The sequence below is a fragment of the Aulonocara sp. 'chitande type north' Nkhata Bay genome, linkage group LG12 (assembly GCF_057382095.1).
Source record: "Aulonocara sp. 'chitande type north' Nkhata Bay isolate Kocher_YH1m ecotype deep benthic linkage group LG12, A_spYH_male_GT1.1, whole genome shotgun sequence".
NCBI lineage: Eukaryota > Metazoa > Chordata > Actinopteri > Cichliformes > Cichlidae > Aulonocara > Aulonocara sp. 'chitande type north' Nkhata Bay.
The window spans coordinates 6,062,086-6,085,551 of NC_141355.1; the positions used below are offsets into that span (position 1 = coordinate 6,062,086).

General features: G+C 42.0%; 1 pseudogene; it reads left to right on the top strand.

Annotated features, from left to right (window-relative positions):
- The first annotated feature begins 18,767 nt into the window (after nucleotides 1–18,767).
- On the top strand, nucleotides 18,768–21,002 carry LOC147316811 (ribosomal biogenesis protein LAS1L-like; annotated as a pseudogene).
- The last annotated feature ends 2,464 nt before the right edge of the window (nucleotides 21,003–23,466 follow it).

The window sequence follows — 23,466 nt, forward strand, 5'->3', positions numbered from 1 at the left end:
TTGGGAATGTTAAATGCTAAAGTGAAGAAAAGGTTTGATCCCACTCATGACTGAGCATGTTATTATTAACCATAGTGGGTCAATGTAGAGAGTGAATTAATTTTAGAGAAATAAAGAAAAAACAAACAAAAAACCCTCCACCGAGGTCTATGAATAAGAGGGGAATGATAGACAGCCACACTCAAAATGGAGATATGTAATGATAAACACTGGTCCCCGTCTTTTGGGCGCTCTCTTGAAGTAGTCAACATTTTAAAAGTAAGATAAAATAACAGGGGCATGTGCTGAGGGGTGGTGCTGCACAAGAACAAGAGTAAAATAAAGAAAATATTGTTTTTAGTTTTGAGAAGTGGAAATTAAAATGTACCATTACACTCAGAGGATCAATATGAAGCTTGATATTTGTTAATTTTGAATGAAGTACATGACTGGTGACTGCTCTGTCCTGACCTTTTGTTTTTACAGCACCCGCTTGATCACACCAATGGTTCTCGCCACCGAGGAGGGGTACTTGCAAAGAATAAAGAACGGGGAGGAATATCATCAAAACTGGAAAAAGGTAATCCCCAAAGGGGGTGATAACGCCATAACTTTCACTATGGTCAAATTCTCGAAATTTGACCCTCAAAAATTCTTCAAACATTTAGACACAAAGTGGAGATTTAGATAAATATAACGTTGTAAACCACATAAGGATGAAGTATTTGATTCAATAAGATGGTGAAATAACAAGCAGCAAAAGGTTGATCATGTTAATGATGTTTATTCAAGGGTGCAGAGGAGATTATTATTATTAAAGACAACAAATGAAATAACGAAAACTAGAAGTGGGAAAAAATTTTGCGTTAACGGTAATAAAATCAAAACAAAAAGAAATACTAACTAAAACTGTACTGAATGTTCACAAAACTAACTGAAATTAACTAGATTTATAGCAAAACGTGTTTGGTTGCATTGATGTGTGCGTGCCCTGCTATAGTGAAATTAAGGTAGTACGTTAGTCGAGTCGTCTGTGTTGCTGCTTCGTCCACGCGCAGAATCAGGTCAGGAAAAGTCGGGAAACAGCGCCAGAATAGAATTGAGGATGATTTTAATATGACTGTTTTGTAGACATAACAAGAGTCTTGTAGTGGAGAGGGACATAATGTCCTCCTGAGACCCAGAGAAGAAAAAACAGGGAGAAATGTTTTCGTTTTTTCTTTTTTTTCTTTTTTCTTTTAAATAAATCAAGTGTTATTAAAATAACAATCTCATAAGATGAAGATCAGGGACCAACCCAGAAGTCACTGACACTTCACTAGCTGTAAACTATTGGTTCAGGAATAAGTGATGGCACTGAACTTTCTACTTCACAAAAGTCAATTTATTTAGGAAATCTGAGGAAGTACTGATTTTATTTGGAGACACAAAGGAACATTTGGCACTTCCCTCATCTCACATCTGTTTCATTGTTGCACCCAATCATTCTACAACTGAAATGCCTTGGACTGCTAACCATTTCAGGCAAGTGGAGTGAACTATATTTTGCTAGACTCTCATCAGATTGGGGCTTCCCTTTATTGATCTTTGGAGAGAAGTCTTCATTACTGGTATTATTCAGGTCTTGTTCACATGTTTGTCCCAGGTTTCTCAGCCAAGAGGAGCTTAAACTCCAGACACTGTGAGTTCCTTTCACACATTGAGATCACTGATAACTTTCAGCAACGACGTGATCTTGTAGAAACAATTAGGTGTTATGGATTCAACTATAATTGCGACTCTTATTTTTTACTTTACTGGAAAACATTTCTGCATTTTACCCATATTTTATTTTTAACTCAAAATCAAAATTCCAGATTCTACTACATGTTGGTTTTGCACCAGATAGGACGACAGATTTCAGGTGGCCCTGTGTCTTTCTCTATTACATCTGCCACTGCATCTCGATAATCTTTGTGTGGCTTTTAGTGGGTCCTGACCCTCTCATATTTTGAAAAATCTATGTTTGAATCTCCCTTAATAATTGTGTTAAGAATTCTCTTCGCCTTTGTCAAAAGTTGTGTATTAGGAAAAAGTGAAATAAATATAAAGTCCCAATGTGTAGAGCACACATTAATAAATTAGTCATGTTCCCTGTGAAAGTAAATGAGCCTAATTCTTAAAGACCCCTGAAATTATTTACTAGATGTTTATTTTTTGAATAAAATAAAAATCTGAGTTTAACAAAACATTTTAATTGTAAATATCAAGCTTACCTTTCTTTCTTCCATAAAATGTGCTGGTGGGCACGCCAGCCATTTTGAAAAGGTGGGAAAAACAATTGGCAAGGCCACACCCCCACACATGTGACATAATTTTAAAGGTACTGTTGCCCTCTCTAAGAAACATCAGGACTTAGAGGAGTGGCAAGTAGAGTATGCGAGCTACAAGCAAAAACTAAATGTGTACTACAGTGCGCAAAAAATGAATTACTGGGTCATCAGGGGGTCTTGAGGGACATTTATAAAACAAAAAAATCCCACAAACCTTAAAGTGCACTTGAAAAGCTCACACAAGAAGGTTAACCTAGCTTACCTAGAAGACCTCATCAGGGGGAGCACACTCCCCCTCTTTTTAGAGCTCACCCACTTAACTCGCATCCCAAGAAAACCGCTAACCCCAGATAAGGCAGCGTGATGCATCCCGAGACAACAGGACTGGGACATCTAAATAAAGGTGTGAAACAATCGCCTTCAAAAGGTTATCAATTAACTTTAACCAAAATTAGGACCACTCGGTGCGGCAAGAGTTAATAGTTATTAGTCTCAACACCCAAGGATAATTAGAAGAGCATGACTGATATGATGGAACTGAGATTTTGTTACACTTAATTTTTTGCAAAACACAAATAAGACTAAATTGAAACTAAGGATTTTCAGAAAATAAAAACTAAACTAAACTAGCAAAGAATTGGTAAAAACTAATTACAACTGGCAAAAAATTGAAAATCTGGAGTCGAAACTAAATAAAAGATAAAACCTAATGAAAATGGCGAAACGTTTAAAACCCTGGTGCAGAGATTGGCAAATCTGACCAGGAACGTTATAAAATGGATTGTCAGAACAGTCAGCGTTAAAGCCACATTTGACAGTCCATACTAGGATGGCATTGGACATCTTCGGGGAGGAGGAGGGTTGGTGTGACCAAGGTGTGGTTTGGCTTGTTGTATGTGTATTTGAGATCATATGGCTCTGGATGGACCAGTTACCAGGGCATGGAAGGAGGACAGACTCATTAAAGGAGGAGAAGGCATTTCCTGGGATTGGAGATCCTCTGGGTGAGTGGTTGATTAAAAGCATGCATAAAATAGAAGTTATCTGTTGTTATTGATTGGTAATAGATTGATAATTGGCCACATTTACAGCTGTATTGACTTGTTGTGGACGTAGTCGACTTCAGGTTTAAACACTCTAATTAACAGGTTGAAAATAGTGACATTAAAGGAAGAGTATGCAGCGCCACCCTGTCAGACGCCAGTGATGGTGGAGCTCACTGATGAATCAGGTGAGCTGGATTCATGGCTGATTCAAAACTAAGATCCCCCTGCTGTGGTCAGTAAGGGGAGAAAAGGGGGAAATAAAATCAAGAATAAAAGAGGCATTTATAAACGTTTAGGTGTCAAGTGAAACGGGACAAAAGGGGGTGTTATACTGTTATTTTAATGTCAGCATTATTATTGTATGAGAATCATGCAACAAGCATTGCATCGATGATCATTTATTGAAGCTTTTGACCTTATACTAACATCTGTGTTCCTGTGATTGTTATAACTTCTGATGAATCTTCTATTTACAGGTGTTAGGATAATGATATAATTTTTATTGCAGGTGTAACCATGATCATTTTTATACATATTGCAACTTGTTGCTCATTGTAGAGTTGTGCTCAAGTTAATAAGGGTTAAAAGCTACAGTCAGCGCGAATGTCTGACTGATCTATTGAGGGAAAAGGCTTCGAGCATGGAGGGCCGCACGCGCTTACAAAACACTGATATCATGTTATTCTTTGTGATCTTTTCTTAAATTATGTCTTTAAAGTTAGTTTAAATAGTGGCAGTTAATTAAACGAGATTTATTAAAATATTAAATACCTGAGTCAGAACGTTACACGCGGATCACCTTAAGAGTCTGGGAAACTTTGTAGCTGCCTAACTTTTTTGAATGTTCTAGCTCCGTTGATTTGACACATTGGAATGTGTCAAAAAAGGGGGGGAAGGTTGAGCTTTAACATCAAACCAGGATTATTTGAACATTTTATAACTTCATTTGTGTCTTTAATACCTTAGGAATGGTAAAGCTTAAGCTAATAGCGGTCCGAGAAGACGGACCTTTTAGAGAATCAGTGAAAAAGCATAAACTATCACTTTCATGTTTAATCATTACTCATTGAAATGAACTGAATAGCGCTTAGAAGATTTGTTAATTTCTTTGTCTTTTGTTAAAAAGAGGGGTTTCAATAATTTTCAGACACACCTTGCAAATGTGCTTATAACGAGTTGGCACTCGGCCTTTTGTAGGTCAGAAGCTTCGTTCGGCGTGACTGTCCGGACTGATAAAGTGTAGGAAACGCCTTGAGTGCAGAGGGCTAAATGCAAACACGCTTACACACACATAAGATATGATTAGAATAAGTCCCTGGGACATTCTGAATGTTTTAGACCAATTCTGAATCACTAGAAGGTCAGTAGATAACAACATTAGATTATTAGGGTTAGGAAGAGAGGTGTTTTGGTTTTCTGTCTCTTACAGGGAAAGGAACAGACACCAGACGAGGTCACAGATATACGAGGATCCTCCGTAGCAGAGTCAGACACAGTGACTGCCGAGACATCAACTGGGTCCAAGGGTCATGGCGTTTGGGCTCCAGCTAGTCACCACAAAAGGATGGATCCCATAAACACAGCAATAACCATGAAGGGGTTGGCGGAAATCCGGGAACACCAGACCAACGAAGTTCGAGAGGCTTTTGGGCAAAAAGGGGACACCTTCCTGTTCCTTTTTCTGGAGAATACACAGATCGTTGTTTGAAATCGGGGCAGAATAATCCCCTGATCTGTGTCACGACTGAAGGGTTGTCTAACCCCTAAGGTTGAAGAATGAAGAGCAGAGGATCACCCAACTGGACGACACTGGTAGCTGCAGCAATAGAATAAAGGCTGAAAGCAGTGGGAGACAAGGAGAGTGTCATCTGTACCTGCTACTGTTGGAATCATAGTTTTTCTTGCATCTGAATTGCGCAAACACAGAGGTCATCCCACATATGGTTCGCCCCTCAGGGGGACAAAGGACCTCAGGAGTGAGAAGAGATGAACCCAGCCACACTGGATTGAAGGGTGTTTGTGAGGTCATTATTCTAATGACCTCATCAGGGGGAATTGTTAGATTATAATATTATTTTATGCCATGTTATACCCCTAATTAAAGATTGTGAATTATTATGTAGTTTTAGTTTGCATTATTCTCCTGAATTAGAAGAAGCTGATAACTATTACATTAGTTAAACTGATTTGCATTACATTAAACTGCTGACTTGTTGTGAATGAATGATATTGTTTTATGATGCATTATACTGCTGAGTTATAAGAAATCTAATTTGTCTGAGTAGAAGAGAACAGAGTGTGCTGGAGTTTTCTGCCCCATTTCAGCAGGAGCAGATAAACAGGGAGCCAAGGTCGTAGCTCAGGCGCTGTGTGAGAGAAAGCATGTGAATGTTTAGGCTTTGTATGATAAGGTGGAGGCACCAGAGGCTATAAAAGTTTGAGCAATGCTCCACCATTTTGAGATTTGAGGCTGTCTGCATCAGTGTCCATCTCCCACGCGTGTGATCATTAAAATCATCGTTTGACTCAACCCGGCCGGACCAGTGTTGTTATTGTGGTTTTTTCTCTTGTCTCCATCCCCAATATTTTGAACCTTAACAGACTCTAACCCAGCATTTCTTTTTCAACTTCATTAAATACTCTTAACCGGCTTTAACTGCATTAGACACACGCGGATCCTCATCAAAATCAAAACAGGCCCTCTACCAGTAATTTCAGTGAGTAGACTTTTAATTTAATCATGTCCAATTTGGCACACTTTGGAAATAATTCAACAGGTAGTGCCTTACCTTTGGATAAGCCGGCTTATGCCCACTCACGTCAGACCACTGGCTTGTGCCTGTCCGTTCGACAACCTCGGACCGTCCAAACCTCTAACTTCCACCCCAATACCACAGGACGAGCCCCCAAGCTGTTACGAGTTCAAAATTGGGGATGGAGACAAGAGAAAAAAACACAATAACAACACTGGTCCGGCCGGGTTAAGTCAAACAATGATTTTAATAGTCACGCGCGTGGGAGATGGACACTGTATGCAGACAGCCTCAGATCTCAAAATGGTGGAGCATTGATCAAACTCTTATAGCCTCTGGTGCCCCCACTTTATCATAAAAGCCTAAACATTCACATGCTTTTCTCTCACACGGTGCCTAAGCTACGACCTTGGCTCCCCGTTTATCTGCTCCTGCTGAGATGGGGCAGAAAACTCCAGCATGTTCCGTTCTCTTCTAATCAGACAAATAAGGCGATGACTTTCTGCAAACAGTATTTCTTATAACATCATAAAACAATATCATTCATCCACAATAAATCAGCAGTCTAATGTAGGGAAAATCTGTTTAACTAATGCAATAGTTATCAGCTTCTTCTAATTCAGGAGAATAATGCCAACTAAGACTACATAATAATTCACAATCTTTAATTAGGGGTATAACATGGCATAAAATAATATTATAATTTAACAGCCCAGTGTCCTCTTTATGGTCACCCTACCACAGCGGTACTCTCTGTGACTACTGTGTGTGTGTGTGACTGCACAGTTATGTTCACTGCAGGCAGTTCACACACACACACACAAAACATCCTGAACAGTAAAACTAGCAGACATGTAGCAACTCGAGGGCACACTGACGCTAATGTGTGTATAAAAATTTCTTTTATTTATGTATTATTCATATTATGTTATTGTATAATGCCTTGGTGCCACTGGATTGTAGCATGTCTCACACTCATGCAGTTAGACAGATGGTGGGAGTCTGGTAAGGAAGTTGGGGGGAAGCAGAACTCCACAGGAAGAATCTTTTGTCTCTTCGAGGACTCTGGGAGGCAGCAAGGGAGTGTGAACCTTAAGGTGTGAAACAGCTGTGCACTGCCTTTTGTTCCTGAAGAAGGTTTTTAACAGAGAGCCATGCTAGGCTCAGGGAGACTCTGCTGACCGTCTGCCCCGCGATCATGCATGCTCTCCACCAAGCTTGGTTTTCTGTTCTTTGTTTTGATTAAAGAATGTTAGCTACCGCTCGTCTGCAGGCTTTATTTAATGGAAAACTTCCACAACATGTGGCTAATGCTGAAGGCTAACGGGTGGCTGTAGCTCATTAGCAGGTCATCTACTGATCAGAAGGTCGTGGTTCAATCCCTGGTTCCTCCAGTCTGCAGGCCAAGTATCCTTGGTAAATGGTAAATGGCCTGTATTTGTATAGTGCTTTACTAGTCCCTAAGGACCCCAAAGCGCTTTACACAACCAGTCATCCACCCATTCACACACACATTCACACACTGGTGATGGCAGCTACATTGTAACCACAGCCACCCTGGGGCGCACTGACAGAGGCGAGGCTGCCGGACACTGGCGCCACCGGGCCCTCTGACCACCACCAGTAGGCAACGGGTGAAGTGTCTTGCCCAAGGACACAACGACCGAGACTGTCCAAGCCGGAGCTCAAACCGGCAACCTTCCGATTACAAGGCGAACTCCCAACTCTTGAGCCACAATCGCCCCCATAGCCAAGATACTAACCCCAAGCTGCTCTCCGATGTGTCCGTCTAAGTGTGGATGTTAGACAGGAAGCACTAAGAAACTTAGGAGACAGCTGACCCAGAGTGTGTCCGACTCACTTTGAAGGACTCCATGTCAGATAGCAGACAGGCACTCTGCATCCGAGCACGCAGGTGGGTACCTTCAGCTGATGTGCCCAGTTTGGTCAATACCTCTGACTGCTCTGCTAACAGGTCCTCTGTCATTGGAGCAGGTTCCTGAAAATGAAACATGATGCACAGATATCAGACTCAGTCAGCTTCAGCTGAGGTTAATGACATTTCTGTGAACCACTTATATGAGATCTGCTTTCATGGTTTTGTCACACAAAGGTCGCCTCTGTACTGTTACAACCGCTTTCTTTTAGTTCTAATTATTAACTGCACGTCTTTGAACATGGAGCGAGTGGGGTTGGGTTAACTCTGACTCTAAACTGCCCACAGGTGTGAATGAGAGCATAAATCAGAGGTGTCCAACTCCAGGCCTCGAGGGCCGGTGTCCTGCAGGTTTTAGATGAGTCCGTGATCCAACACAGCTGATTTAATGTTATGTATTTTAGTGTGTTAATTTTAATTTAATTTTAATGTGAGTTATTTTGTGCCTTGGTTTTTCCACGCGCTTCTTCCGACCCTGTTGACTATTTTGAATGAAACGCTTGATTGTTCGATGATCACGCTTCAGAAGCTTTGCAATTTTGAGACTGCTGCATCCCTCTGCAAGATATCTCACTATTTTTGACTATTTATGGCACCAAAACCAATGCCACTTTCAGCCTGTCAAGTCCTTCTTTTGACCCATTTTGCCAAAGGAAAGGACGTTGCCTAATAATTATGCACACCTGATATAGGGTGTTGATGTCATTAGACCACACCCCTTCTCATTACAGAGATGCACATCACCTAATATGCTTAATTGGTAGTAGGCTTTCGAGCCTATACAGCTTGGAGTAAGACAACATGCATGAAGAGGATGATGTGGACAAAATACTCATTTGCCTAATAATTCTGCACTCCCTGTACTTTTGATTGTCACAGTGTTATTTGGGCAGCTGCCTGCCTAATATAACATAACATCACCACAATATTTTACATTAAATGAGGAAATGTATCTTTGTTTCCTCAGCTAAGACTGCTTGGCTGCTGTAGCTTGTGTTTATGTTGAGAGTGACATCTGATTTAAAAGCAAGAAGCAAAAGCCACTGAGCACCATCAGGCAGCACAGAGGCAATGCTACAAATTTAAGGAACGAAGGTCAATTCTTTGTGTGTGTACATGCACAGAGCACATGTGCACACGGTTGTGCAGATTAACTCACAGATGTATATGACAACTCACGTTTGTGGCATTGACATTGTTTTCCAATCTTAAATGTAATACATACATTTCCGTCATTGGCCATAATTCTTGCAAGGAAGGGACTCAAAGGTCACAAGTTATTAAATCAAATTAATTAAACACACCATTAAAAGAAGTTCACTATTCACTCCTTAACACATTGAAAATAGTGACATCAAGGGAAAAACATGCAGTGCAGCACTATCAGAGTGTCAGGCGCCACCTCTCTGGGGACATCTCAGGCCCTCCAAGGTTTGGAGGCCTATCTCCCCCTACCACCACTTCCCCTGCCAGTGGCGGACTCCCTCAGACATCGGTGCGTTGGTGGTTCTTTGTGTCCGGGGATGGGCGTCCAGGTACACACCGGCTCACTCCTTGGCGGCCGCTTATCGGGGCCTGGAGCCTGGGGTCACTACACCACTTCGGAGGTGGGGTGCCCCCGGCCTCTCGGCCTGGGGCTCGGTCACTCAGGCACGGCTGGCTGCCGGCGGAGCTCACGGGCGCGTCACTGCAACTCCCCCTGGCTTCTGCTCCGCAGCTGCTGAGTGAGCCCTCATCTGGGACTCTCCTCAGCTCTTTCTGGGACAGTGGCGCGGCTGCCCCTCTGTTGGTCTTCCTTGGTCTCTTGTGTTCTGGGGGCCTCTGGATGTCTGGAGTTTTGATCTCCTCCATACCTGCTTCATGCCCTGGAGGACGGGGCTGTGGCCCCCCCACACCCTCTAGCAGATCATTACATGAAGGAACCTTTTTAAAAAAAACAAGCGCATCCATGCTCACAGGTGTACACATGGGTGATCACACCCACAAACTACACCCTTTTTGGCTCCTACCTCAAAGCACACTGTGTTCTGTTGATCTTATGTGCTGCACAATAATGTTTAATATTTAGTATTTACTGTCATATTCCCATATATCATTGTGATGCTGTTTATTCTATTACTCTTGTTCTCTTCTGCTTGTTTTCTTTTTTCTTTCTCAGCAGGTGATCCAGGTGATCGATATATGCATTTTTTATTTTTATTTTTTTCTGCTCATTCTGTTGGTTTTTGTTTTTTGCCCTTCTCCCCCGTCCCTCTTCTCAGCTGTTTCTCTTTCCCTCTTTCTTTCTCCCCTTCTTTCCCCCAGTCAAGTCTGTCCCGTATTCAGCAAGTGAAAATAAAATAAACAATAAAAGGTGAATCAAATGGACCATTACGGCAAGGCTGGGATGGTCAATTTGGTAAAGTAAATCCGTTGGGCATCTTTCTTTGCCTTTAGACAACAATTCTGATGGCAAAAGAGCCAAACGGGACAGGCAAAAAAAAAAAGAAAAAAAGAAAAAAAAAGAAGTGGCTTTAGATCTGACTCTTACAGACAGGCATGCATGTCTCAGGGTGATTACACACTAACACATTGTGATTAATCACACACATTTGTATACATTTTATTAACAAGATTAAAAAAAAACACTATACAAAATGTGTTTTTGTGACAGGCCGCTAGTAACAAAGTGCTTAAAGATTTCAAATTGGTTCTTTCCCAAGTTTTCTGTTATGTGTACACATATTCCTTGAATTAGGTGCTTTTTAATTCTCCAATAATGGTCAGTGCAAAGTGTTTACACAAACAAACAAACAAACAAACAAGTGTTTACACAAACAAACAAACAAACAACATTACTCAGAAAATGGTCAGGTACAAGAACTGGATTAAAAAGGATTGGAAAAAACAGATAATGTCCAATGAAATACTTCAGCGTGTGGCTCATGACTTTTGCACAGTACTGTAAATGTTATTAATAATGAAAGATATAAAGATGTAGCTTTCCCATTTTTAAAAAATTCCCATACACATTATTCTTTTCTTCTAGTGAAGGTGCCTCCTCCTTCAGACCTTAGGATAACTAATTTCTCAGACAGTGACATCACGGTGCGCTGGGAAGCTGCAGATGATGATGATGTTTCTTACCTCATTAAGTGGATCTCCCTAAGTGGAGGCGACCTGAGGCAGGTGGGGAAGAACTATTGAGTTGTTGGAGTACATATTATGAAATAAAAAATACAATATCTCAATAAACTGTTGTCCTGTGTCTTAAGGAGTATCAGATATCACTGTCTGCACTCTATGGAGATGGAGCTCAGAGTGAAGCTGTGGCCGTACGCTATAGCACCTGTGAGTCACACATTTTAACTATATCAGCTGCTGGTGGGAGCAGGCTCTCATGGATCTTTCTGGATATTTGCAGCGGGGACATGCTGGGGTCATTTTGGAGCAGGTTAATTTGTGTGCGCCACGTGTCATAATCAGTTTTGTTGTTAGGTCTGGGAACCTTACCGGAGAAGGTACGGAGTCTAACCTGGGACTGGATGTGTTTGACATCTTGCCTTCGTACGATATGCTCTACCACGACCTTCTGAATGTCAGGTGGATTCAAATCACTTACTGAAAGGGACGCACAGGCTTAAGCAGACAAAGAAGGAAATCGGGTAAACCCTCCAGCACTCATTTCTGTGTCCATTCTGGGCTAAAAACAAAAACACCTCATAACTACCTGTGGATGCTGGCTGAGCCTCTGAAGGTTGAGTGATATGTCATTAAGCAGGTAGTCAGAGTTCTCATTGATCAGTTCCTTGAGGGAAGTGTATCCACAGGCCTTACTGATGTCCTACATGGAGCTCAGCGCCGCCTGGCTCACCAGCAGTGTCTCCTCACCAGCTTTCTCCAGCACAGGATACAGCGAGGCCATCAACAAGGCACAGAAATTGCGGCCCACTGGCTGAGCACAGCAGGCGATTCCCCCGAGTTGGATGCACAGCTGACAGATGTTGCTGTTGAGCTAATGGATCATGGATGCAGATGTTGATGATGAAGGAATCACTTGGAGAGAGCTTGTATTTGAGTTGCTGGCATCACTGTTGTATATCGAGGGGAGTCTGGATGGACCGAGCAGCTACGCAAAGAGACAAAACCTGTGTTAAAGCACTGCTTTCTAACCACTTTTACACATGCACTGCAGCTCTGAAGTTTTCAAGATATTGTCCATGCACGTGAGAACGCAAATGTCTGACACAGTTAGATCAAACATTAAACAGCCTTTAGCCTTCCTGCTCCTGAGTGAAAGCCTGTATTATATCTGACTGTGCTCATGTGGGGATAAGACAGATTAGCCTTTTCTCAAAGTGAAGAGTGGGGGCCAATTTAGGATCTTCACTCAAATTTAAAATACAAGGGAAACTGATGTATTTCCTTAAATAAACAAAAACCACACAAGCGCTTATAAAATGCTCATCCTACCCAGTCATATGCAAAGTGTTAGAATCAACGTGTGATCCACCTGCCACTAAGAGATATTATTTCTCTTTGGTAGATGGAAAAAATGGAATCAAACTCACTGTCAGTAGCTACAACAGCACATTTGTTATAATATGATGAATCAAGCATTTAGATATTAAATAGTATTGAGGGAGACAGGATCAAATACAGTGGGGCAAAAAAGTATTTAGTCAGCCACCAATTGTGCAAGTTCTCCCACTTAAAAATATGAGAGAGGCCTGTCATTTTCATCATAGGTATACCTCTAACTTGTCCGAGTTTTAAAGAACTGATTTGCAAATTATGGTGGAAAAGAAGTATTTGGTCACCTCATTTTTTGCCCCACTGCGTAATATACAAAGATATTTGTGGCAACTCGATGTGCTTTGTCCACTTTTATTATCGGATTGCTCTGTTAACCAAAGGGAATACCTCAGTTTATTGTATGTTTGACTATAATTTACAAAAAGACTAAAGCATCATTTCTTATCTTTTCTACAATAACTATCAAATGAACAAATGGAGAGTGCTCGCTCAAGTCATGGATCAAGTGACTTAAAGGGCCGTTTTCAAAGAAAACTAAAAGTGTATAAGCAACCAAGGAAGTGAGTCCTACCTGGCCACTGGACAACATTCAGTGACAGTGCACTTGCTGGCATCTCCGGTGGGCAGAGCCCTGATTCAGTAGGGTGAATAAGGGATCTTGTCTCCTCCGTACTTAATGAGAGTGGTGTATCTGTCAGTCATGTCCAATGGCGTGTCCAGCGGGGTGGCCTGGGGGGGCACAGGCCACCCCCCCAACCAGACTGGCCACCCCAGGTGCCACCCCAAAGGCAAAACAATAAAATTCAATCAAATATCAAATGTCCGATTATGTTTTCACGGTGACGCTCAGATATCCGAGTGTAAGTGAATGCAGCATCGGCTTCTGCGCTATGTGCATCACGTTAGCAAAGGTAGGAGAGCCAAGCACGAAAGACGTCACTGCAGGAAACAATTTTTCGGTGAAAGAAAATGAGGACAGAATAAATGTCCCGGTAAGTAATATTAAGTTTGTTGAGTTTAGTAAACTTCGGCGAAATTAGAATACCAAGGAAAAAATAACACTTAAAGAATTATTGCAGCCGTGGAATATTTCAGACAGTATGCTACAGAGGGGAGCTAACATAAGAGTTATGAGTTATAAGATGTAATCTAAGTCGTAACATTGCTGTATGGAGCTGCAGATTTGGTTGCAGGTTAACATAGCTGGACTGGCCATCGGGCTTATTTGACTTATTTTTTATTTTTTTTGTAACGGCATGAACAATGAGAGGTGGTGGATTGGCCAGATGCAGGTCGATGTGTAGAAATAACTCCGTTGTTTGGTGGTGGCTATGGCGGGGCTTCCACAGAGGCAGCAGGTGGATGAGGGAAGGGGAGGCAGGAGGAGAGCCCCGAGGCAGCCGCCAGTCCGAGTGTCAGGTGAACTGAACTTCAGGTAAGAAGTTATGACCTGCAGTCTATCTGGGTCAGATATGAACTAAGTTTAGGTGGAGTTTATTTTCGTTGTGCTGACTTTTTACTGTCAGTTGCAATAACTCATACTGCGTTCTAGCCAGCTTGGAGTTTTTATACAGCTGTTCGGTTGCTATGATGTTACTGATAGTGAACTTTATTTTATTCATAAGGTTAGTTAGTAGAGTTGCCAACGGCTCCTTAAAAAAATGGAATGGTCCCTCAATCAGAGAAAATATTACACGTTTCGTATTGAGCTGAGAAGAGACGCAGTTTGTCCCGAACTTCAGCTAGAATGGAAAAAGACACAAAGCTGGATTTATTCTGTCTTTACGCTGCACAGCTGCCTCTTCTCTCATCCTCCCTCTCCTGTTGCTACTTCAATCATGAAACTGATCGATGATCAGCTGATCGGCTTTTCTCTCTTGTTTGTTTATCGCCCACTTTGCGCCAGAAAGACGAAACCAGCAGATGTCGCGCTAAACAACAGCAGCACGTTTAAGCTTGATCGGCTGTTGTTAGAATTTATTTAATATTAATTTCTAGTATCAGCTGATGTTTGCTGGAGCCACAGCTGTAAAGCTGCTGGTCATGATGTCGGTTTGGATATCTGGTGAGAGGGAAACGTGAAGACCACCCACCAGGATCCTTTTTTATGTAGCTGACAGCTGGTAACTGTGCAGGGGCGGGTCTAGCAAAGTTTTGCCAGGGGGCCAGGTAGGGCATTAACAGGGAAAGGGGGCACAAAGAAATACTTTTCTTTCCTATTCTCATTTAAAATATCTAGCTTTTATTAAATAATTATCTAAATCTTACAACCAAAGTTTTTATCTGGCGTAAAATGTATAGAAATCATACATATACCAAAAAGACTGTACATCACTGTCACAACAGGGTTTGTTTTCATTCAAAGGCTTTATGGCTTTAATACCTGGTGGGTCGGTCTGTAGTCAAAATGCCCGATTTTCTGTCCCAGTCCAGCCCTGCAGGTTATACTGGCAGTGTCACCATGTCAGCTGAATGTATTTCATCATCAGCCAGTGTTGTTCTTTATCAATATTACCAAAGTTTACCATAAGGCAGCATAGAAAGTATTTACTTGCTTTCAGGTTTTATTCAAATATTAGTCTTTTCAGTTGTTTCTCCACTTTTTTCCTGTTTCAAAATCAAACACCAGTTTGTGAGAAGATTATCTTCTTTTTTTAACAGGCAGAGAAAGTTTTGCATTGGAATGGCTAATTTGTCAATTGTTTGCTACAAATGTTTGTATTTTAATATTCAAAAATGTTTTTGCCCAAAACATATGTGCAGTATATGTCAGTAAAAATACTATGCAAATATTGCTGTCCTTGAATGCTGAGTAAACACTGACAAAGCACTGATTGTATCTCTTGTACTTTATCAACGCAGTATCTAAAAACTTTGCACCGTAGTGGTTAAAATCTCATTCTAATAAGAGTTAAAAGTGCATTCGGTTATTAGGTTTATAGGATTATTGAATTATGGTTAAGGGTTGGTAGAATTTTTTTTTAAAAACATTATCTGCCAATTAAATCTGCCACCCTTCTCCAAATCTGTGCCCCTACCTGGCCCCCCCAACAAAAATTTTCTAGACACGCCACTGCACCACCTGTGCTGCAAGTGAAGTTGAGGGCAACTGTGGCTCAGGGAGTTGGGAAGCACATCTGTAACCGGAAGGTTGCCGGTTCGATCCCTGGGCTCTCTGTCCTGGTCGTTGTGTCCTTGGGCAAGACACTTTACCCTACCGCCTACTGGTGATGGCGCGATATGGCAGCCTCGCTTCTGTCAGTCTGCCCCAGGGCAGCTGTGGCTACAACCGTAGTTGCCTTCACCAGTGACTGAATAGTGGCATTGTAAAGCGCTTTGGGTGCCTTGAAAAGCGCTATATAAATCCAGTCCATTATTAACACATTGGAAGTTGTGGCACTTCTCATTATTTGACGTGCACAGCCGCTCTGTGTGAGGGTCAAACATTTGTTTATTCAACACCTGTGAAGGTATCAGAAATCGGCTACTGAGAAAAAATGCATAGATAGCAAGAGAAGCAAATTAAAGCACTGCACGTGCTTTACGTGCTATGACATGCTGCACGTCATAAAACCCAGTTTCTTGATTAACATTTTTAAGAGTTAAGTTGTAATACTTTTGTGCATTATTAAAACAAATCCTAAAATTCTGTATCACTGTGCTGTTACGAGAAGGTAGCTTGAATGTAGGTATCTGGCCCTGTGTAAATCTTGAGCATGAGTGATGTTGTGGGACAGTGCACCAACTACACAGGTACAGTGGCGTGTCTAGAAAATTTTTGTTGGGGGGGCCAGGTAGGGGCACAGATTTGGAGAAGGGTGGCAGATTTAATTGGCAGATAATGTTTTTAAAAAAAAATTCTACCAACCCTTAACCATAATTCAATAATCCTATAAACCTAATAACCGAATGCACTTTTAACTCTTATTAGAATGAGATTTTAACCACTACGGTGCAAAGTTTTTAGATACTGCGTTGATAAAGTACAAGAGATACAATCAGTGCTTTGTCAGTGTTTACTCAGCATTCAAGGACAGCAATATTTGCATAGTATTTTTACTGACATATACTGCACATATGTTTTGGGCAAAAACATTTTTGAATATTAAAATACGAACATTTGTAGCAAACAATTGACAAATTAGCCATTCCAATGCAAAACTTTCTCTGCCTGTTAAAAAAAGAAGATAATCTTCTCACAAACTGGTGTTTGATTTTGAAACAGGAAAAAAGTGGAGAAACAACTGAAAAGACTAATATTTGAATAAAACCTGAAAGCAAGTAAATACTTTCTATGCTGCCTTATGGTAAACTTTGGTAATATTGATAAAGAACAACACTGGCTGATGATGAAATACATTCAGCTGGCATGGTGACACTGCCAGTATAACCTGCAGGGCTGGACTGGGACAGAAAATCGGGCATTTTGACTACAGACCGACCCACCAGGTATTAAAGCCATAAAGCCTTTGAATGAAAACAAACCCTGTTGTGACAGTGATGTACAGTCTTTTTGGTATATGTATGATTTCTATACATTTTACGTCAGATAAAAACTTTGGTTGTAAGATTTAGATAATTATTTAATAAAAGCTAGATATTTTAAATGAGAATAGGAAAGAAAAGTATTTCTTTGTGCCCCCTTTCCCTGTTAATGCCCTACCTGGCCCCCTGGCAAAACTTTGCTAGACCCGCCCCTGCACAGTTACCAGCTGTCAGCTACATAAAAAAGGATCCTGGTGGGTGGTCTTCACGTTTCCCTCTCACCAGATATCCAAACCGACATCATGACCAGCAGCTTTACAGCTGTGGCTCCAGCAAACATCAGCTGATACTAGAAATTAATATTAAATAAATTCTAACAACAGCCGATCAAGCTTAAACGTGCTGCTGTTGTTTAGCGCGACATCTGCTGGTTTCGTCTTTCTGGCGCAAAGTGGGCGATAAACAAACAAGAGAGAAAAGCCGATCAGCTGATCATCGATCAGTTTCATGATTGAAGTAGCAACAGGAGAGGGAGGATGAGAGAAGAGGCAGCTGTGCAGCGTAAAGACAGAATAAATCCAGCTTTGTGTCTTTTTCCATTCTAGCTGAAGTTCGGGACAAACTGCGTCTCTTCTCAGCTCAATACGAAACGTGTAATATTTTCTCTGATTGAGGGACCATTCCATTTTTTTAAGGAGCCGTTGGCAACTCTACTAACTAACCTTATGAATAAAATAAAGTTCACTATCAGTAACATCATAGCAACCGAACAGCTGTATAAAAACTCCAAGCTGGCTAGAACGCAGTATGAGTTATTGCAACTGACAGTAAAAAGTCAGCACAACGAAAATAAACTCCACCTAAACTTAGTTCATATCTGACCCAGATAGACTGCAGGTCATAACTTCTTACCTGAAGTTCAGTTCACCTGACACTCGGACTGGCGGCTGCCTCGGGGCTCTCCTCCTGCCTCCCCTTCCCTCATCCACCTGCTGCCTCTGTGGAAGCCCCGCCATAGCCACCACCAAACAACGGAGTTATTTCTACACATCGACCTGCATCTGGCCAATCCACCACCTCTCATTGTTCATGCCCTTACAAAAATAAATAAAAAATAAGTCAAATAAGCCCGATGGCCAGTCCAGCTATGTTAACCTGCAACCAAATCTGCAGCTCCATACAGCAATGTTACGACTTAGATTACATCTTATAACTCATAACTCTTATGTTAGCTGCCCTCTGTAGCATACTGTCTGAAATATTCCACGGCTGCAATAATTCTTTAAGTGTTATTTTTTCCTTGGTATTCTAATTTCGCCGAAGTTTACTAAACTCAACAAACTTAATATTACTTACCGGGACATTTATTCTGTCCTCATTTTCTTTCACCGAAAAATTGTTTCCTGCAGTGACGTCTTTCGTGCTTGGCTCTCCTACCTTTGCTAACGTGATGCACATAGCGCAGAAGCCGATGCTGCATTCACTTACACTCGGATATCTGAGCGTCACCGTGAAAACATAATCGGACATTTGATATTTGATTGAATTTTATTGTTTTGCCTTTGGGGTGGCACCTGGGGTGGCCAGTCTGGTTGGGGGGGTGGCCTGTGCCCCCCCAGGCCACCCCGCTGGACACGCCATTGACCATAGCCAAAGAAAGCTCGTTTATGACCAGCATCATGTAAATAAGCGCTCTGTAGAACCATCGCTCCATCCTCCAATCCAGCAGGTGGCGTCAGCGTGCCCGCAGGGTGAACGTCAGCCACAAACGAAGCCGAAGAAAACGTTAGCGTCATTTCCTGGTTGCTGTGCGACAAGCAACTGTAAAACTCGAAGCTCTGAACGCGGTCCTCTGTCATATAAATCTGCGAGTGGTCTCTGCGTGAGGCGAGCGGCTTTTCCCGGTGAGTGAGAGATTGAGCGTGAGGTCCGGAGCGCGCACAATGAATAAAAAGGGCTCTGAGAAAACACGCCATGTGGTAGCCTGGCTTAACAAAGCGGAGTGGGATCAGGTTCGGGACTACCTTTACTCGATGGACTCCTCTCTGCAGAGGTTTGCGTTAGAGAGGATATCGGCTTGGAGGGCCAGGTGCGCTGATAGTTTTCCCGTGGCCGTGGACTGCACAGCAGACCTCGTGCGCTGCCAGGTGCGGGACCGGTCCGGACAGCTTACCGGAGATGACTTGACCCTGATGTACGGGACGGCCCTGGTAAGATTTGTTAATCTTATCACGGATCGCCAGCAGGGGAGAAAGGCCCAGCCGCTGAGGCAACTGGCTGGAAACTTGAACATCCCCGAGTGGGTGGTGGATCTGAGGCACGAAATCATGCGTGGGACTCTTCCTTCTTTGAAATGGTGCCGAAAGGGATGTAAGGTGGCCCTGGAGTGGCTCCAGCAGGAGTTTTGGTCCAGACAGCTGGGAGGAGGCCCCGATGAGCAGCTCGTTGCCAGGCAGAAAGAAGTGGATGCCTGCAGAAACGCTCGGGAGCTGCTGATCTCTTTTCAGAAGGACCAGTACCAAGCTTTTGATGATGGGTCTCCTGAAGACAAGGGGAAGAGCTTGTGGCAGGCCCCCTTAGCAGACATGAGTTCGTTGCTGGGTGAGATCAAGCAGTTTGCACTGGGGTCCAGGGAGCTGTTGATTGATGTGCTGCTGGAAGACGGTTTTCTTGTTCCTACCATGGAGCAGCTGGAAGCATTAGGCTGTGCAACATCTGACAGTGCCAGTCCCACTGAGCCCAGAGTCCCACAAACCTTCCTGCGCTTTTGGCTGCCCCTGCTAAAGATGCTTAACTCTTCGTCTTTCATTCACCTCTTCCTGGAGAAGCTCTTTGTGGAACTGAAGCTGCTCAGCAAAGAGCCCAACGGTCACAGGTGTTTCTATATTTCTGCATGGATTTCAGAAGTCTTCCTCTGCAACAACAACAAATTTGAATATCATTTTGAGACAAGGTTGCAGAAGAAAGCCAGAATGAAGGACAGGATTTTCATCGACCGCATCAAGCTGAGGTGGCAGCAGCTTCTCTCTGCATGTCTGGATGCCCCCTGCATCAGCACACCTCACCTGATCCAGCTAGTCCTGGATGACATGGAGCATCCCCCCCCTCAGGAAACCAGAGAGAAGCTGTTCCAGCTCTGCTCCATCTACACACAGACAGAGCGCTCAGAGGCCAGCACACCTCTGCAGCAGCAGCAGCCCATATATACTGTGAGTATGCTGCTGGACCAGATGCAACACTCCTCACCGATGGACTCGGAGAGAAGTGAGGACCGCAAATGGGCAGACGTGCAGGCTGAAAGAGCACTTGCCCTCAGACACGTAGCAGCATCCCCGGGGCCTCGGCTCCAGCCCGGCCAGCTGAGGGCCTCCTCTGGAGCAACAGCGAGCTCAACAAACTGAAATGTGGACTGAAGCTTTTTTAAGTTACTTGTGTTATTTTTGTTACTTGTGTTATTTTTTGTTTTATGTTAAATGGTAAATGTTTTATGTTAAGCACAAGATTGTTGTTGTTGTTGTCATTCCAGCCTCCGCTGACTCTTGTTGTGCTAGAAGCAGTTTTGAAGCAAAAATACAATATTCAGAAGACAAAATGTTGTGGGAGCTTTAACCATGAGCACAGTGCAGGTTCAGCAGTTGTGATTGTTTCTGTCCAGTCGAGCTCGTTAACTAAACATGTTGGCAGAAGCAGAAATAAAACTTTCAGAAGACAAAATGTTCTGATTTAAAGAAGGACCAAAGGAAGGAAAGCATAGGTTTTGATTAAGTCTGATAAACTAGAATTATAAGGTATTGTTACATTAAAAGGAGCAAAATGAAATAAAAAGGCTATATCAAAAACAGGTTATAACATAGGAAATGTGAGGTTTTAAAATGAAGTTAGTGTCAGCGTTTTAAGAGAGTGGTAAAATGATGAGTAACGTTGAAGAATATATATAAATACAAGTCTATAAGTCAAGAACATAATTAGGATAAGGCTTTTGATTAAAGAGTCCCAACTATGATAAGTTAGGGAGATGCAGGAAAAGGTGTTTTGTTTCCTTTGCAGAAGATCTCGGCGACCACAGGGGGTGAGGATCCTGGAGGCCCGAGGCCGGATGGACCACAAGAGAGGGTCAGAGCGAGGACACAATGTATTGCGACTTCTGGTGTACCAGAGGTCGAGAGAGGGAGTGTGGAGCAGGGAAATTATTTTACTGCTATTGTTAAATAATCGTCATCGTCACCATTGCATTAATAATATAATCTGCAGCATTGATATTGCATTCAGAGGTTTAAACAGTGTGTGTCTTTCAGAAAGACTAAGTTGCAGAAAGTTTGCATTAATGAAAGCAGAGTCTAAGTTATTCTGAGGAGCAGGTTAGACGAGGCTATTTGATGAGCCTCTGGTCTGGTGGAAGGTCAGAAGTGCAACGGGTGAGATGAGAGAGCATTTGAGGACGACATATACACACACACACACTTAGTTAGAGAGAATCATTTATAGGTGAGAGGTTAGTTATGTTTACTCGCAACTGTGAAAGAGGAACAGTTTCTTGTTGTCTCGGCAAGAAAGAGGAAATACCTGGTGTGAATACGTATGAATGGACGGTGACTGGACGGACGAACTGAACTAAGGTTGGACCAACTGGACACTGAGGTAAAGACTGGACTAAGGCTAAGCACATGACTGATGACTGTTCTGTTTTAAGTTCATTTTCATGACATAGATTGGATCATGAGTGGGGAAAACTGAGCATTTTTAGTTTTGTACATTATTTTGACACATGAAATGTGTCAAAATAAAGGGGGGATTTAAGGTTTAAGTTGAAATGGGTTTAGGATCATTTTAGGACTTTTGGGGTGTTTGATGATTTAGATATGGTAAAACTGAGGCAGACATTGTTATTTTCATGTTTAAGTTGAAGGATTAAAATGAACTGAATCCTGGTTACACACATAAAGAGCATTTAGATTAGGGCTGAACGATATATCGCATTTGCGATAATATCGCGACATGATCAAGTGCAATTTTCTAACCGCAAAGGCTGCGATTATACTGCGATTATATTATACAATTCATGGGCTGCATCCTCCTGAGGCCGCATTTGTAGACCGATTACGTCACAGCGACGCGCCGAAGGCTGTCCAAATTACTACCATATCCCAGAATTCATAGCGCGGCCCAGCCAAACTCCAGTTTCCAGCAATGGCGGCCGCTACTAAGTTTTAAAATTACTCATACTAATCTTTCTGGGTCACAAAATAAACTTTTAACATATTTTCAGGCGAGAAAGTAGTTGTGTAAACATCAAATATCTGCTCGGTTTATCAAGATATCCCATATTTGCAAAAGTGCTTCGACGTTTTCAGAGGCGTCTGCTACCCACCAGCTCGACAGCTAGCCGGGAGCTCGAGGGTTACTGATGCGGCCGAGAACGGCACAACTCCCGGCACATCATTTTCAGATCACCGCGGAGTTTCGCTGCTCGGGTTAAACGTAATATATAAGTCACTTAGACAACCTAAAAATGTTATTGTTGGGCTTTTTTCAGTGTTTTGTTTGTTCGTGAGTAAATCGGTTTGGCTGAGATTAAAGTTATTAGATTAGATAAAATAAAACTTTATTAATCCCCGGGTGGGTTCCTCCTTGGTTTTCACACAGCTGACTAAACGTCAAACAGAAAACTTATTAAACAGAAGTATGAGACAGTCGAGAATTTACACCAGTGTCTGGTTATATTTTAGATAGCAAGAAGCAGACGGCCGAGTTTATTAAACTCCACCGAGTCAGCGGTGACGCTAATCAGAAGGCTAGACCGTCCAATTTCACGCCTTTAAATTTTAAAGGCGTGTTTGTGTGTGTGTTTATACAATTGCTATTATGTTTGCACTTTATGTGTAATGTTACTGACTGCAGAGATCAGTAAGATGTGTGTATTTTTTATTTATTAGTTTTATTTATTTAATATTATTTTTTAATTGAATGACTGTAGTAGTTCACAGATGTCGAAAAACTGAGTGTGGTAAAGCCACTGATTTTTTTTATGTATATTTCTGCAATCTGCACATTGTACTGACTTTCATTTTAATGTTTACACCAGGGTTCCTTGTCAGCACTTTATGCTCAGATGTTTGTAAGCTAAAAATAAACTATTGTGTATGTTCAAATATACTGTTGTGATTGAAGAAGTTAAATAAAAATCTCAGTCATCAATTCATGCATCACCTCATGTCATCATAACAGAGGTCTGTCTTCCAGGAAAGAACAGTTTAAAATTAATGTAATATAGTATTGGCCATACTATATGATGTATTGCTTGTCTTTGTTTAATAATACAGAAGACAAAGACCTTAAAAAATAATCGCATATCGCATCGCAATATTGGGGCAAAAAAAATCGCAATTAGATTATTTTCCATAATCGTTCAGCCCTAATAGATAGTCACTAACAAACAGATT